Source organism: Pituophis catenifer, unplaced genomic scaffold, assembly GCF_029215685.1.
Source record: "Pituophis catenifer annectens isolate HBS135680 unplaced genomic scaffold, rPitCat1.0.hap2 SCAF_1, whole genome shotgun sequence".
Lineage (NCBI taxonomy): Eukaryota > Metazoa > Chordata > Lepidosauria > Squamata > Colubridae > Pituophis > Pituophis catenifer.
In genome coordinates, this window is record NW_027256881.1 from 149,054,172 (window position 1) to 149,068,551 (window position 14,380).

At 41.1% G+C, this 14,380-nt stretch overlaps 1 protein-coding gene across 1 annotated transcript in view; it reads left to right on the forward strand.

The window, feature by feature from the left end:
- Positions 1–3,429: 3,429 nt before the first annotated feature.
- The window catches only part of PLCB4 (phospholipase C beta 4), a 148,374-nt gene continuing 137,423 nt past the window's right edge, over positions 3,430–14,380 (forward strand). The window contains exon 1 of the mRNA XM_070956301.1: positions 3,430–3,484. The gene's annotated coding sequence lies outside the window, so the exon portion shown is untranslated. The remainder of the gene's footprint in view (positions 3,485–14,380) is intronic.

Here is a 14,380-nt window from a genome sequence, read left to right on the forward strand (position 1 = left end):
TGGACATTAAAAGTAGTGAACTTAGCAGAGATGGCAAAAATTTCGGCATACTTGAAGGACTATTCAAATGAAAGATATATATCGGAATGGAGAAGATGGATTAACTATATTCAAAACAAATATCGGACTAAAAAGTTTCAAATAGCCTATGAATGAAACCAAAATTTTCTTTTTGAATTATGTTTTGTTAGTTGAAAGGGGAGTTAAAAGAGCAAGAGGGAATTTGGAGCCTACAGAAAGTTAGCATATTTTAGTTTATGTTTGTTAAATGTTATACCCTGTATTTGCAGGGTTGGAGGGAGAGTGGGGATGAGGAATAGGGGGTGGGTGGAGGAGGGAAGGGGTGGAGGAGGGATGAGAAAAAATTGTTGTAATACTTGATAAAACTTTTTAATAAAAACAAAATTTACAATGACACTGAAAAAAGTAACCTTTGACTGGTTTTCACACTTATGACTTTTGCAGCATCCCCATGGTCATGTGATCAAAATTCAGACACTTGGCAATTGACTCATATTTATGACGGTTGCAGTATCCCAGGGTCATGTGGTCACCTTTTATGACTTTCTGACAAGCAAACTCAATGGAGAAGCCAGATTCACTTAACAACCATGTCACTAACTTAACAACCGCAGTGGTTCACTTAACAATTGTGACAAGAAAGGTCACAAAATGGGGCAGAGTTCACTTAGCAAATCTCTTGCTTAGCAACAGAAATAAATATTGTTATTATTTTTATTTTAAAAAGAGCTGTCATGAGCAACCCTAATCCATTTTAGTTGAATCCCGTTATGTTCTAGACCTATTTAGTCATGTTGTTGCTACTCTTTTTTGTTCTGTATATCTGTTTCTGTTCTGTATATCTGTTATGATGTGCAATTGTATAATGACACTGGCTTTTGACTTCCAGACCTAACCATAACCGAGGCTGATAAACTATATGATTGGTGCGCTGACATACACTGATGATACATTTTGGTGATTGTGTTTAACTCTTTCTTTCCAAAATAAGTGCATTGAGATAATGAGCTTCATGGAAGTTTGCATTGGATCGTGTTCATATTGTGCAGTATAAATGTGCCTACATTAGAACATTGGCAGAAAACTGGTGACCACATTCCAAGCTATTGTATTTAGTATAATTATGTAAACAAGAACAGGTAGATCTTGGACACATTTAATCAGAAGCATGATCAGTGAAACTAATCCTGCATGAGTGTGGGACTGAAGTGTTAGCTTCTGGAAATTTGAAATGCCACTCTCTCTGGCCCTCTGGTTGGTACGCAATGCAGCATTTCTCACAATTGATGGAGCTGGACTTGAGTTGGTGCAAGTTATAATCAACATGGTGGGGAGAGGGGCATAGAATTTCCATTCTTGTTCACTGGAAAAACTATATCGATGGAGAAAGCTGCTTCCGAGCCTGTCTTTAGAATTTTGTGCAATTATTATTTTTAGCTCATGGTATTATTCTATCTTTCTAATATTGCTAGCTAACTAATTACTCTTTTTTTAACGGAGGGAGGCATAAGAGGTGTCCACAGCTAAAAGTGGAGCACACAAGGGAATTGAGTCCAAAATGAAACCCACTCCCATTTTAAGTTTCCAGCATATGTAACTATTCACAAGTGTGGGGAGGTGCCACTCTACTTCTCAGTAATGTTTTAGCTTGGCATGGGGAGTTTTTGGCCCTGTGCTGCAAAAGTTGTTGGCCCTACACTATTACCTGATGTGTGGCAAGAGTGTATTCTAGTCCTCCTATTTATTAACTTACATGTCAACTCAATTAATCCAAGCCTTCTTTCTTTCTGTTCACAAGAGAAACTGCTATTATCAGAAAAATATTTGTACAACATTATCATAAAATATATTGTTGGCAAATGGGAATAATATTGAGTCGGTACACATTTACAAATATCTTGGAGTGGTATTTTAGGCTCCACTATCATGGAGAGAACATTTTTATATCCAGCAAATATTGCTGAGTGTAGTTCCTCAGTCTTCTGTTCAAAAGACTCCTACTTTGTCTCTGCAGCTTGTAAAGTGTTTGTAGCCAAGATCTTCTCTCAGCGTCTCTGTACTGTAGTACCTAAGTCTGTACTTTTAGAAACCTTGCCATCCTTGAACCCATTCGCTCTAAATAGAGCTATTTTTGCAGCCCCAGAGTATATGAAGTCCCCATGGAGCTTGGTATTATCATTTTACTGTATAGTTAGAATTAACATTTTTTCCCCAGTGAATCTGGCTCCACTGGTCCTCACATCAACTCAATCTGATTAAAAAAAGGTTATTGGCAAGTTTCCATCTCTAGGACTTTCAATGAAGACCCTTTCTCCACGTGCTTTTAAAATGCCCAAAGTATCCTTAAGGTTTCTGTTTGGGATGGTTGATGCTCAAATTGATCTTCAAAGCAAGATCAATTGAACATCAATTGATGTTCAAATCAATCAACCTCTCTTTCTCAGCCTTACTGCACATGGAGTCTTTCCAAGTGGGTATATACCAGCATATTTTTTCTCACCTGCTGCAGTTCTGGAATTTTGCCAGACTTTCATTTTGGCAGGCTGGATGCATTGTCTTCTGCCATCTACAAAAATATTCCGCATCTCTCTAGATATCATTGTGTGGATGGCTGAGTTGAATCCCCGAGGCACTTACTCTTTTGCTGCTCTCTCCATAAGGATCAATACTATTGTGAAGAAATTCCCAGACAAAGAACATGCCTTCTATTGATTGCTTCTCGTACCTGACCATTGTTTGCATACGTCTTGGTTGTCTAATTCTAGACCTTTATTTGCACAATCCACCTCATTTTGGATTCAAAAGCTTGTAAAAATTGCTTTAATTTTAGCCTTCTAGTTTTTCATTTTTACTTCTTGTATCTTTGATCTGACTGTTGGACTTCTGGCCTCAATAAAGGTTTGCTATGCTTTCATTTGCTTCTGCCATTAGCTCTTTTTTTTTTTTTTTTGAAACTATTTAAACCTTATTTCTTGATTCTCAGATCTACAGGGAATGATGCAAATTGTTGGTGCTTTATGCCAAATCCAAAATTTGGATTTTAGTTCTAAAATGTACTAAAAACTTGATAATCTCTAATTCTTTTGAACAGAAAGATTATTTTTCCTCTTTATTATGTTGTGGTAAATTTTAATGCACTATATCATTTCTATGTAATAATATTTGTATAGTATTAATTAAAATCATTGACATATTGTTTAAATAACTTAAGAGTATTAATTAGAAAGACTGTGAATATGTGCTTAATTATTATAGCGATTAAAATTGGGATTATGCTTTTGGCTATTACTTGGTATCATTAACTGTGATGTGCCATTAGCATTATTTGAAATATCTATTATTGGACATTAATTTATTTTGAAATGCTGCCAATTTCAATAATTTGTTTTGTTTTGTTTTGTTTTGTAGAGAGGAACGGTTCTTTATATGCAACTGTTTTGAAGATGTGGCCTTGATAATAAAGGTAGATATCTATACTTTACTCTTTATGTCAACATGGTCATTTAATCCCAAAAGAAATGTGGAACTTTTAAGGTCTCCTTGTCCTTTTGCTGCAAAAGTAATGGATTAAGTCAATAATGAATTAAATTCTGGAAGATTTGTATAGTGCTACAGTAATCATTCATTTATATGGATTTAGTGTGATTAGCATGAGCTTTATTTTGATTGTAGCCTATCAGAGTATAGTAGTGTAATACAACCTTTTTGATTTTGCTGTTTTTCTAATGCTAAAATGTTCGTCATGAAACAATATAAAGTGGTGGATCAAGGTGGATAAAAATTGATGCTTTTTTAAAAAAAATTAAAAAATCAGATTTTTAAATTTTAAATTGGATTTTTTTAATTTAAATCGGATTTTTTTTTATTTTTATCAAATTTATTTTAATAAAATGCGTTTGGAGTAAAAATATATCTAAAGATAATTTTATATTTAAGATATATTAATAATTTAGTTTATTCAGCATGAAATGGAGCTTAGTTATGTAGCATGAGGCTGTATATTCTGCAATATTGGGACTGTCGGTGAGTCAACAGCAGGTCAGAGGAGGAGCTGCTGCGGGACAGAGATGACAATTGCTCCTTAAAAATTATGATTTAAATTGAGTTGATTTAAATCAAGCCTTTTTACTAGTGATTTAAATCATAATTTAAATCGACGTGATTTAAATCAAATCCACCCTGTGGTGGATTGTGTTATTTACAGCAACCTTTTGAGCACTAGGGACCAGTTCCATGGAGAAAGGTTTTTCTGTGGACCAGAGGGGGTGTGGTTTCGTGTGCTGCCTGCATCCCACAGATGGGGCTTCACTTGTTTGCATGGCCCGGTTGCTGGCATGTCACGGACTGCTGTCGGTCTACAGACTGGGGGTTGGGAAACCCCTGATTTACAGGCATATGTAGTGGTCAAGTGAGGGTGGGGAAATGATGACAAATGCATATTGATGTCACAGTGTAATTAATACAACTTACTTAGACATTACGATGCAAATACAAATACACAATGATGTATAAATATCTCTTCAGTTTTATTTTAGTTCGTTGTTTTCAAAGCTGTTTCTTCCTATAAGAATCAATACAGCCTTCCTTGAGTTAGTTCGTTATGCTTCTGCCTTTGGAATAGTACATGAAGTCTACCATCTTCACATTCTTAGAGCAGAAAGATATAACTGTTACATTATGTCATGTCCTCATGTATGAGGTTTAACATGATTTCCACCCCACTCCTGTGGGAGAGAGAGTTTATCTCTGTTTACATAGTATATATCCTGAATTGTTTTATTGTGGTATTGGTACTATTAGAAGACAGTAAAATCATCTCTAAATAGTAGTAAATATAACTCCTGCTAGCTCTTCAGCTGTTGCCCCTATTTACAGAAATGAATTGCAAGCCGAAATAGTTCTAAAATGCAGCTAGTCCCAGTAGGAGCCAATAAAATACGAATAATTCTGTCAAGTTCTTTTCATACATACACCCATAAATATATTTTAAATTTGGGAAACGGTTCAGTATAAAGGAATAGAAAATCTCTCAATAAATATATGGTTTAAAATTAGGTGTGTTGGAGGAAGCACTGAGGGTGCTCATGGGCCTCTGCTTACATTTTTGGGTCCTCTCCGAGCCCCTTGATAAAAACACATATGGTGTGATAAAACTTAACAGGTTGTTTTGACAAGTGAAAAATGACATTTAATGGAAATTCTTCTCAAAACTTACCATATTTCTCTTTCTTCTGCACTCATGCCTTCTTCCAAGATAGAACTGTACCTCTTTGTCTCTGCCTGGCACTTGGAAGTTCTCATGGACATTCCATGAGTTAGTTTTTAAGTTTTAATTAGGTAGACCATCTTGGTGGGTTTGGCTCTTTCATTTTGCCATACAACTCACTTCTACTCTATAACTATGATCAGAAGCTTCCTATGAAGGCCACACTTTCCTAAATTTTACATTTGTCTTTCCTTTAAAATCTTCCTTTCGCTATGTGTTTTACCTCTCTTTGTATTTTTATATGAACTATTTCTCCCTGAACAGATCCTCATCACAACATAATTGCTATTTGTTAATTTTTCATGTTTCTAATTGGTGAGATTGTTTTTGGAATAAATGTTTATTGTATCACTTTTAAAAGTATTTTTATATTTTATGGAAACATTTGGTCTTAATTTATGCATGGTCTACATCATTTTCCAGCTTCGCTGCTCCGACAATCCACATGGGTATTCACTTGTTCTTATCTTGATAGACTGGGTGTTCAAATTTATTTCCATTGGTCTGGCCACGCCCCCTGCTTCAGTCTTTTCACTCAGTCTTACTGAACAGACTGGTGTGAGATTTCTCTGATTTAATCAGAGATTTTATTGTAGTATTTCTGTTGGTCTGTACTTTTTCTTAACTGTCAAAGTGCTTTATGGACTAAATTTAAGGTTCCGGTAGGGCTGCGCAACATTTGTTGCTGAGCACATTGTAAGCCGCCCTGAGTCTCCGGAGAAGGGCGGCATATAAATCAAATTAAAAAAAAAAAATAAAAAAAAAAATTTGTGGATTGGGGATTAATAAGAAGCTTTCCCTCAGCTGCTGGCAGTGTTCTTAGCGTGTCTGGGGCTCCAGACCGCTTCCACCGCCGTAAAATTAAAATCGCAGCTTGCTGGAGGTTGCTTCCTGAGGCACCTCCATGTGTTTGTTTGCCACTGGTGTGAGGCTGGTTACCAGCTTGCCGGATCAATCAGCTCCGCCCTGCAGCCCTATTGTTGTGAGCGGCTTTGGAGTCACTGCCTGAATAATCAGGTCACACTCCTCTTCAGGAACCGGCTTCGCGGCGCTGAGAGGGCAATTGAAGCCTTCGCGCCAAATTTCTTGCCTCCTTGTTGAGCTGCGGTGGCGCTGAGGAGCGGTTTCAGCTCGCGCCCACCATTTTTGAATCTGACAGCTCAACTGTCAGTCGCGGCGGCTGCATTGTAAAAATCTAATTTACAAGCCTTACTTGCTGGCTACAGGCTCAGGGACTTGAACTAATGCCGAGCCTGGCGAAGTGGAGTGCTTTGAGGGCTCTGTCCCCACTGCGCTGGGTTCCTGTGCCTTTAATTCCTCCTGCTGACAAGTCTAGCTGGTCTCTCCTTCGTGTCATCTGAGGACCAGAAATTTCACACAGACGCCAATTTGCAAGACTCCAGGAGCACAGGTTTGATTTATGAATGATACTATTTTGTAAAGTTTGACTTTATTCAGCTATTTTTTTTTAAAAAAAAAAAAACCTTGATCAGGACTAGCAACTTGAATCTTAACAATTTTTTTAAAAAATTGTTCAATTTCAACTGCGATTTACAGCCCATAATTATGGCAGATTCTGCTTTATCATCTGATATTGAGGGTGAGCCTGCACCTCCCATAGTGCACAAAACGAAGCATTCAACTGCTCAAAGTGCTAAAACAGCTTCTAAAAGTAAAGTAGCTAAGGATAAGGCTAAGCCTTCTAGTAAAACCAAAGGTGGTGATAAAGATGCAGAAAGGCGCCACAGGGCATTGGAGCGCCAATTTGATAAAGTAAGGAGGCAAACTGATAATTTTCCAGCACATTCTGAAGTGGCCGCTTTGACTCCTGCAGAAGGAGTCACAGGTCAGCAACTGTTTGGAGGCTCAACCTTTGATGTTCCCTCCACATCTTCCTTGCCACAGGGTATGGGTGCTCCCAGTTCTTCTGGGGTAGTTCGCCAGTTACCAGAAGCTACTTTCACACCTACCTCTGCAGGCCTTCGGGCAGGTGAAGGTCAGCAGCATTACCAAAATCTGGATGTTCAATCCGTAATTTCAGAAGCCATCTCAAAAATTTTGGTCATTACTGTTCAGCAGGGCACTAAGTTGCAGTCTATTGAGCCTCCTTCTACATATCAAAGGCCAATACAAGATTATACTGATACTGCATATCCTTTTGAACATGATCTTACTGGCGTAGAGGGTTCTACCCTAGATGAGGAGGTTTATGACCATTTGCAGTTATCTGATGATGAAGGGATGGAGAATGATGTACCAGCCTTTGTCGGCTTATTTCGCCCTTCAATATTCAAATTGCTACTGCACAAAGCTAAGTTAGCTACTAATATGGGTTTGGAGGAATCTTCCTCTTCCCACGATTCTGACCCTTCTAATATTCATGGGCAACTATTTAGATTACCCAAGGCTGAACAAGAAAGTATACCTTGTCCACCTTTGTTTTCTGATGTAATTCAAAAACAGTGGACCCAACCTGGATCCCTTGCTGGTCCTAACACACATGATAAAAGGATGTATTGTGCTGCCCTACTCTGGACAATCTACTACAATTACCGGCAGTAGATGCTCCGGTTGCCAGTCTTACATCTTTGGCTATTTTGTCTAACGACATCATGGAGGGCCTTAGGATGGAGGATCGGAAGTCAGAGTTATCTCTCAGAAAAGCTCACCAAGCGGCCTCTTGGGCCATTAGGGCAGCCTCTTCTGCCTCGTTTTTTAATAGAGCATCACTTATTTGGCTCAGACAACTGCAGAGCCGCATACTGTCTGAGGCAGCACATTTACATCAAGATATTAATAAGGTGGTGGCCGCCAATGAATACTTGGCGGACGCATCTTTGGATGCGATGAAGTTTGCTTCCAGGGCTTTAGCTTCTGCTCTAACCATGCACAGACTTTTGTGGCTTCGTCACTGGAAAGCTGATAACAAGTCCAAATGGAAATTTGCGTCTGCTCCGTATAAAGGGTCACACCTTTTCGGAGAAGCTATAGATCCAGCGTTAGTGGAGGGACGTGATAAAACAAAAAGTCCTTTCTTCCTCCCAACGAAGACCAGACCGCAGGTCAGCACCCTACTCATACCGTCAGCCCTTTCGTTATGACTCTGGACCCGGTGGGTCCTATTACCAAAGATCTTATCCCCAGGGATTTTACCAGCAATCTGACCGTGCAACATTCAGGGACCGTGGCAGATGCCAGGCCCAGTCCAAGAAATTCTTTCGGGGTACCGGACAATGGTCATTCCTCCGTGGAAAATGACTCCCAGCCACAATCCCCAATTGGCGGCCGTCTACAACATTTCTACCACCAACAGGACTCCGAATCAGCGAATGCTTGGATTCGACAAACAGTACAGTTCGGACTAACTCTGGAACTCATCTCCAAACCCCCAAACAGGTATATTCAATGCCCGGTTCCTTGTCTCCAGCTAAAGAAACAACTTATGGAGGACGAAATTTGGCATCTTTTACACATCAAAGTGATCTAGCCGGTACCACGGAGCGAGGAGGGAATGGGGTTTTACTCCATCCTCTTCCTAGTTCCGAAAAGCTCGGGGGATTGGAGAGGAATATTAAATCTCAAACCATTAAATCAATTTATATTGTACAGGCGATTCAGGATGCAATCGCTCAAATCAATTCTGGCATCAGTTCGACAGGGTGACCTGCTATAGTCGGTGGACTTAAAGGAGGCGTATTTACATGTCCCAGTTCACCCAGGATATCGGAAATTTCTGCGCTTTGCGTATGCAAATCACCACTATCAATACTGGGCCATGCCGTTCGGTCTATTGTCGGCACCACGGACGTTCACGAAATTGATTGCAGCAGTAGCAGCATCTGTCCACCTTGTTCCAATTCGAATTCTTTGCTATCTGAATGACATTTTGATTCTGTCATCCAATCAATCGCAGGCAGTGAAGGATGCTGACATGGTGATTCGTACCTTTCAACATCATGGGTTCACAATCAATCTAAAGAAGAGCCACCTGCATCCAACCACTCGAATAGTACATCTTGGAGCCGTGATAGATTCAGTGAAGGGCCAAGTGTTTCTTTCCCCAGAGCGACAACAGAGTATAAAGGAGATGGTGTTATCGATCTTATCACAAAGATCAGTCCCGCTGTTGCTCCTTTCCCAGTTGTTGGGGAAGATGATCTCTGCTATATCTATTTAATGATTTTAATTAATTTTAACTATGATATTGTATATTTGTATTTTAATTCTGGCTGTACACCTCCCTGAATCCTTCGGGAGAATGGGCGGTATATAAATAAAATAAAAATTATTAAAAAATAAATAAATTATATATCGATTGTGCCACGGGCTCGTCACCATTCTCGCCCATTACAATGGTTCCTGTTACCATTCCAGAGAAGGGGAACCAGCAATTCTCTATCCAAGGTGCAGATACCATCTCAAGTCCGTTGGTCTCTCCGATGGTGGACGTCATCAGCCTTACTAAAGCGGTGTTTCTTTCAGAAACCTGACCACATCACGCTAAGGACCGATGCGAGTCTTTATGGATGGGGCGCACATCTCCTATCGCAGGTGGCACAAGGTCAGTGGTCTTCGGCGGAAAGTCGCAAAAGCATCAATTGGTGGAACTACGGGCAGTGAGACTCGCACTTCGTCACTTCCAAGCCTAGGTATCTGGTCATCATTTCTTGATTCTAACAGACAACATGGCTACGAAGGCCCATATAAACCATCAGGGGGGCACCCTGTCCAAACAACTTATGCAGGAAGCAGAATGCTTAATGAACTGGGCAGAGCGACACACTCTTTCTGTGACAGCACAACACATTTCGGGGGCATCGAATCGTCAAGCGGATTGGTTGAGCAGGAGCCATCTCAACCCATCCGAGTGGAGACTCCATCCTCAGCTGTTTCTAGAAATGTCTCAGATATTTGGAAAACCAATGATCGACCTGTTCGCTTGCCCAGAAAATGCACAACTACCAAGATTCCTGTCAAGATTTCCATCTCCAGGAGCGGAAGAATGCGACGCCCTTCGTTGCACTTGGCCGCGAGGCCTTCTGTATGCATATCCGCCAATTCCTCTCATACCACAGGTTCTTCGAAAACTGTGCTCCGAGAATGCAGACCTTCTTCTAGTAGCACCTTACTGGCCGAGGCAGCCATGGTTCACAGATCTAATCAATCTATCAGTCTCACATCCTTGGAAGATCCCTCCGGAGAAGGTCTCTCTCAGCCAAGGGGTCATATGTCATCCAGACCCCGAATGGTTCAGGTTGACCGTGTGGCATTTGAGAGGGTCCTTCTAAGGAGGGATAATGTTTCAGGGAAAGTTATTGATACCATGCAGGCCTCCAGAAGACCTTCTACAACCCGAATTTACAACGCTTCGTGGTGTAAATTTTGCCAATGATGCTCCAGTTCTCATATTGATCCAACATCAGCATTCATCTTAGATGTGCTCAACTTCCTACAAGCTGGACTAGACAAAGGTTTAGCGCCCTCCACACTCCGTCACCAGGTGGCAGCATTATCTACTGTAATTGCCTGTGAGACCTATGGATTATTGTCACATCATCCACGGATTCGGTCCTTTCTCCGAGGTGCTACTAATATTAGGCCACCCATTGTACATCATTATCCAACATGGGATCTTACGTTGGTGCTCCAGACGTTAACTACAACTCCATTTGAACCTATCGGATCCATCAGTCTTAAATACTTATCATTAAACTTGTGTTTCTACTGGCAGTGACATCTGTGCGCCGAGTGTCTGAGCTTTCAGCTCTCTCCATTTGAAGTGACCTTTGCATTTTTCATAATACTCATGTAGTTCTACATTTGGATCCGGCATTTATGCCTAAAATCAACTCGTACTTTCACCGTGCTCAAGAGCTCATCTTGCCGGACTATTGCCCGGATCCTCGCAATCCAGTCGAAGCGAGGTGGCATATGTTGGATGTACGTAGAGCACTCGGACGCTACATCACAAGAACGGCAGCCTTCCGACGAACAGAGGCGTTATTAGTATCATTTCACCCATCATCTATGGGACAAAAGATATCTTCAACTACAGTGGGCAGGTGGCTCAGAGCGTGTATTTCTAAAGCATATGAACTGGCAGCCAAACCCTTGCCAGGAAAGATTTTGCCGCATTCTACTCGAAGTGCAGCTACATCGGCAGCTTGGGCTACACAAGCATCAGTAGAGAATATATGCAGGGCAGCTTCTTGGTCATCTTTAACTTCCTTTGTAAGGCACTACAAATTAGATATTTACGCCTCGGTTGAGGCTTCATTTGGGAGACATGTTTTACAACATGTAATTTCTGCCCAGGCCTTGGGAAGCAGTCCAGCCCCCGCCCAGGGTCTATAAGCTTGGGTATATCCCATGTGGCTTGTCGGAACAGCAAAGCTGGAAAATGAACTTTGACTCACCTGAACGTCCCTTTTCAGCTCACTGCGACGACAATCCAACCCTCTCTATGGCCTGTCTGCTCCGGGGCCGGGGTGATTGTTTGTGTTCTTTTTTTCTACAGAGTTCAGGAGGTGTAAACGTCATGGGCTATCCAGGGCGAGGTTCATTATTCCAGATGTCTGTTAGGTGAGCTTTGACTTCGTGAAAAGACTGAAGCAAGGGGCATGGCCAGACCAACAGAAATAAATTTGAACACCCAGTCTATCAAGATAAGAACAAGTGAATACCCATGTGGATTGTCATCGCAGCGAGCTGAAAAGGGACGTTCAGGTGAGTCAACGTCCATTTTGTAAACAATCTTCTTATTAACAAATCAATAAACTTAACTCCTGTTTAAATTTTAAATAGTTAATTAACCATTCCTATTATTATTTTTAATTAATTTAATTTCATTCAATTTTCATTCTTGCCAAATTATATTTTTTTAATGAGGTCCTATCAGTTTTGGCAATATGGTCCTAGAAAAGCCATTAAAAGGTAGTTGTGGCCCTCAATTCAATAAAAGTTTCATATATTTGAGTTAAATTGTCTTTTATTTTAAAAAGGATTAGTGAACACTGCTTCACTAATTATATTGAAAGAATGGGAAAGTTGTTAAGAAAGTGTTAGGGAGATTCTCAATCATGACACTCAGCTGTACATCTCCACCCCAGACCACCCCAATGATGCCCTTGACATGATGTCCCAGTGTCTGGAGGCTGTACGGATCTGGATGGGGAGAAACAGGCTCAAGCTCAACTCATCCAAGACCGAGTGGCTTTGGCTTCCGGCGTCCCGATATAGTCAGTTGGTGCCATCTCTGACTATTGGGGGCGAGTCGTTGGCCCCCACAGAGAGGGCTCGCAACTTGGGTGTTCTCCTGGATGCACGGCTGTCTTTAGAAGAACATGTGACGGCCGTGGCCAGGGGGGCTTTTTATCAGGTTCACCTGATTCGCCAGTTGCGTCCCTTTCTGGATCGGAACTCCTTATGCATGGTCACTCATGCCCTCGTCACTTCCCGCCTGGACTACTGCAATGCTCTCTACATGGGGCTCCCCTTGAAGAGCACTTGGAGGCTCCAATTGGTCCAGAATGCAGCCGCGCGGGTGATTATGGGAGCGTCATGGCGCTCCCATGTAACACCTCTCCTGCATGAGCTGCACTGGCTCCCGGTGGTCCTCCGGGTGCGATTCAAGGTGTTGGTGACCACCTTTCGAGCGCTCCATGGCTTAGGGCCTGGATATTTACGGGACCGCCTTCTGCCACCGAGAGCCTCCCACCGGCCAGTACGCTCCCACAGAGAGGGGCTCCTCCGGGTGCCGTCAGCCAAACAATGCCGACTGGTGGCCCCCAGGGGGAGAGCTTTCTCTGTGGGAGCACCTGCCTTCTGGAACGAGCTCCCCTGGAGATATGGACGATTTCGGACTTACGTACTTTCCGTCGGGCCCTCAAAACCTTTTTATTTCATCAAGTCGGGCTGGCCTAATCTCTCCAATTGTGTATTTTAATTTGGATTTTTAATGGGGGATTTTAACTGTTGGGCCAAAATGTTTAATTTATTTTTAAATTGTTTTTAAATTTTGTATTTGATGTTTTTTACTTCTGACTGTTCACCGCCCTGAGTCCTTCGGGAGAAGGGCGGTATATAAATTTAAATATTAAATTAAATTAAATTAAATCCAGGTCATAGTTGTCCTAAAAGTCCTTTTTCCAAAAGACAACTGGACTTTCTTGCTTTTTTCCTTTGAAAACATTTCTGAAGTTAACTGAAGAAGTTTCTTGCATGAGAAGCAAAATATTTTCAAAGGAAAAAAACCAAGAAAGTCCAGTTTCTCTTGGAAAAAAGAAACTTTTTTTGGAAAACATTTGGGACATTTTAATAGCGTGAATTCTTACTCCTCCAAGGTTGCAAAGACCAACTTCCTCATTAAAAAAAGCATGTAGAAATGGAGTCGGATAGGTACCATCAACATGAGAACCCCCTGCCCAGTCTTCTCTTTTAGACAATTTCAGTGTGAGATTACAGATGACAACAGATGTTCAGCATCTGTGTCAGAATCTCAAGGGCCAGTCTTTCTCTTCCAAACAGGCAGCATCAGCATGAGGTCATAAAGACTGGATTTTTTGTTCTGTTCCAAATAGGCAGCATTACCTTAGATGGCATTATTCCATGCAAGGCACAATAATAAATGGTTAAGTATGTTTCTGTGTCTCACCATGATAAATAGAAGGTATTCAATGGGTGCAGTGTCTTTTATATAAATTGATCAGTCAGTGGTAGAATATGAGCATAGTCTTTGACTGAAATGAACAGTAACATGAATTCAGAGAAGTGGTGGATGACAGAAAGGCAGAGAGGTTAGCTTTTATGGGGATCATACAGTATCACAAGATGGGCAATCACTGAAAGAAAGAGTCACTATACAGATGGATTAATGCTTGAATTTGAGAGGAAAAGATAAAGGGAGCTATAAACAAATCTGCAAAGTCCTTCTTTCCCCCTAATCCCTATAAATTTTACTTCCTCCCCTCAGCCTTATAAACCTCAGTGCTCTGCAGTTACAGCCCTCCTGGTTGACTGCATTGAAATAGGAGAATTAAACCAATATCCTTTTGTGTGTTGCTGCTTTTTGGGTACAAAACTGATCAAATGAGT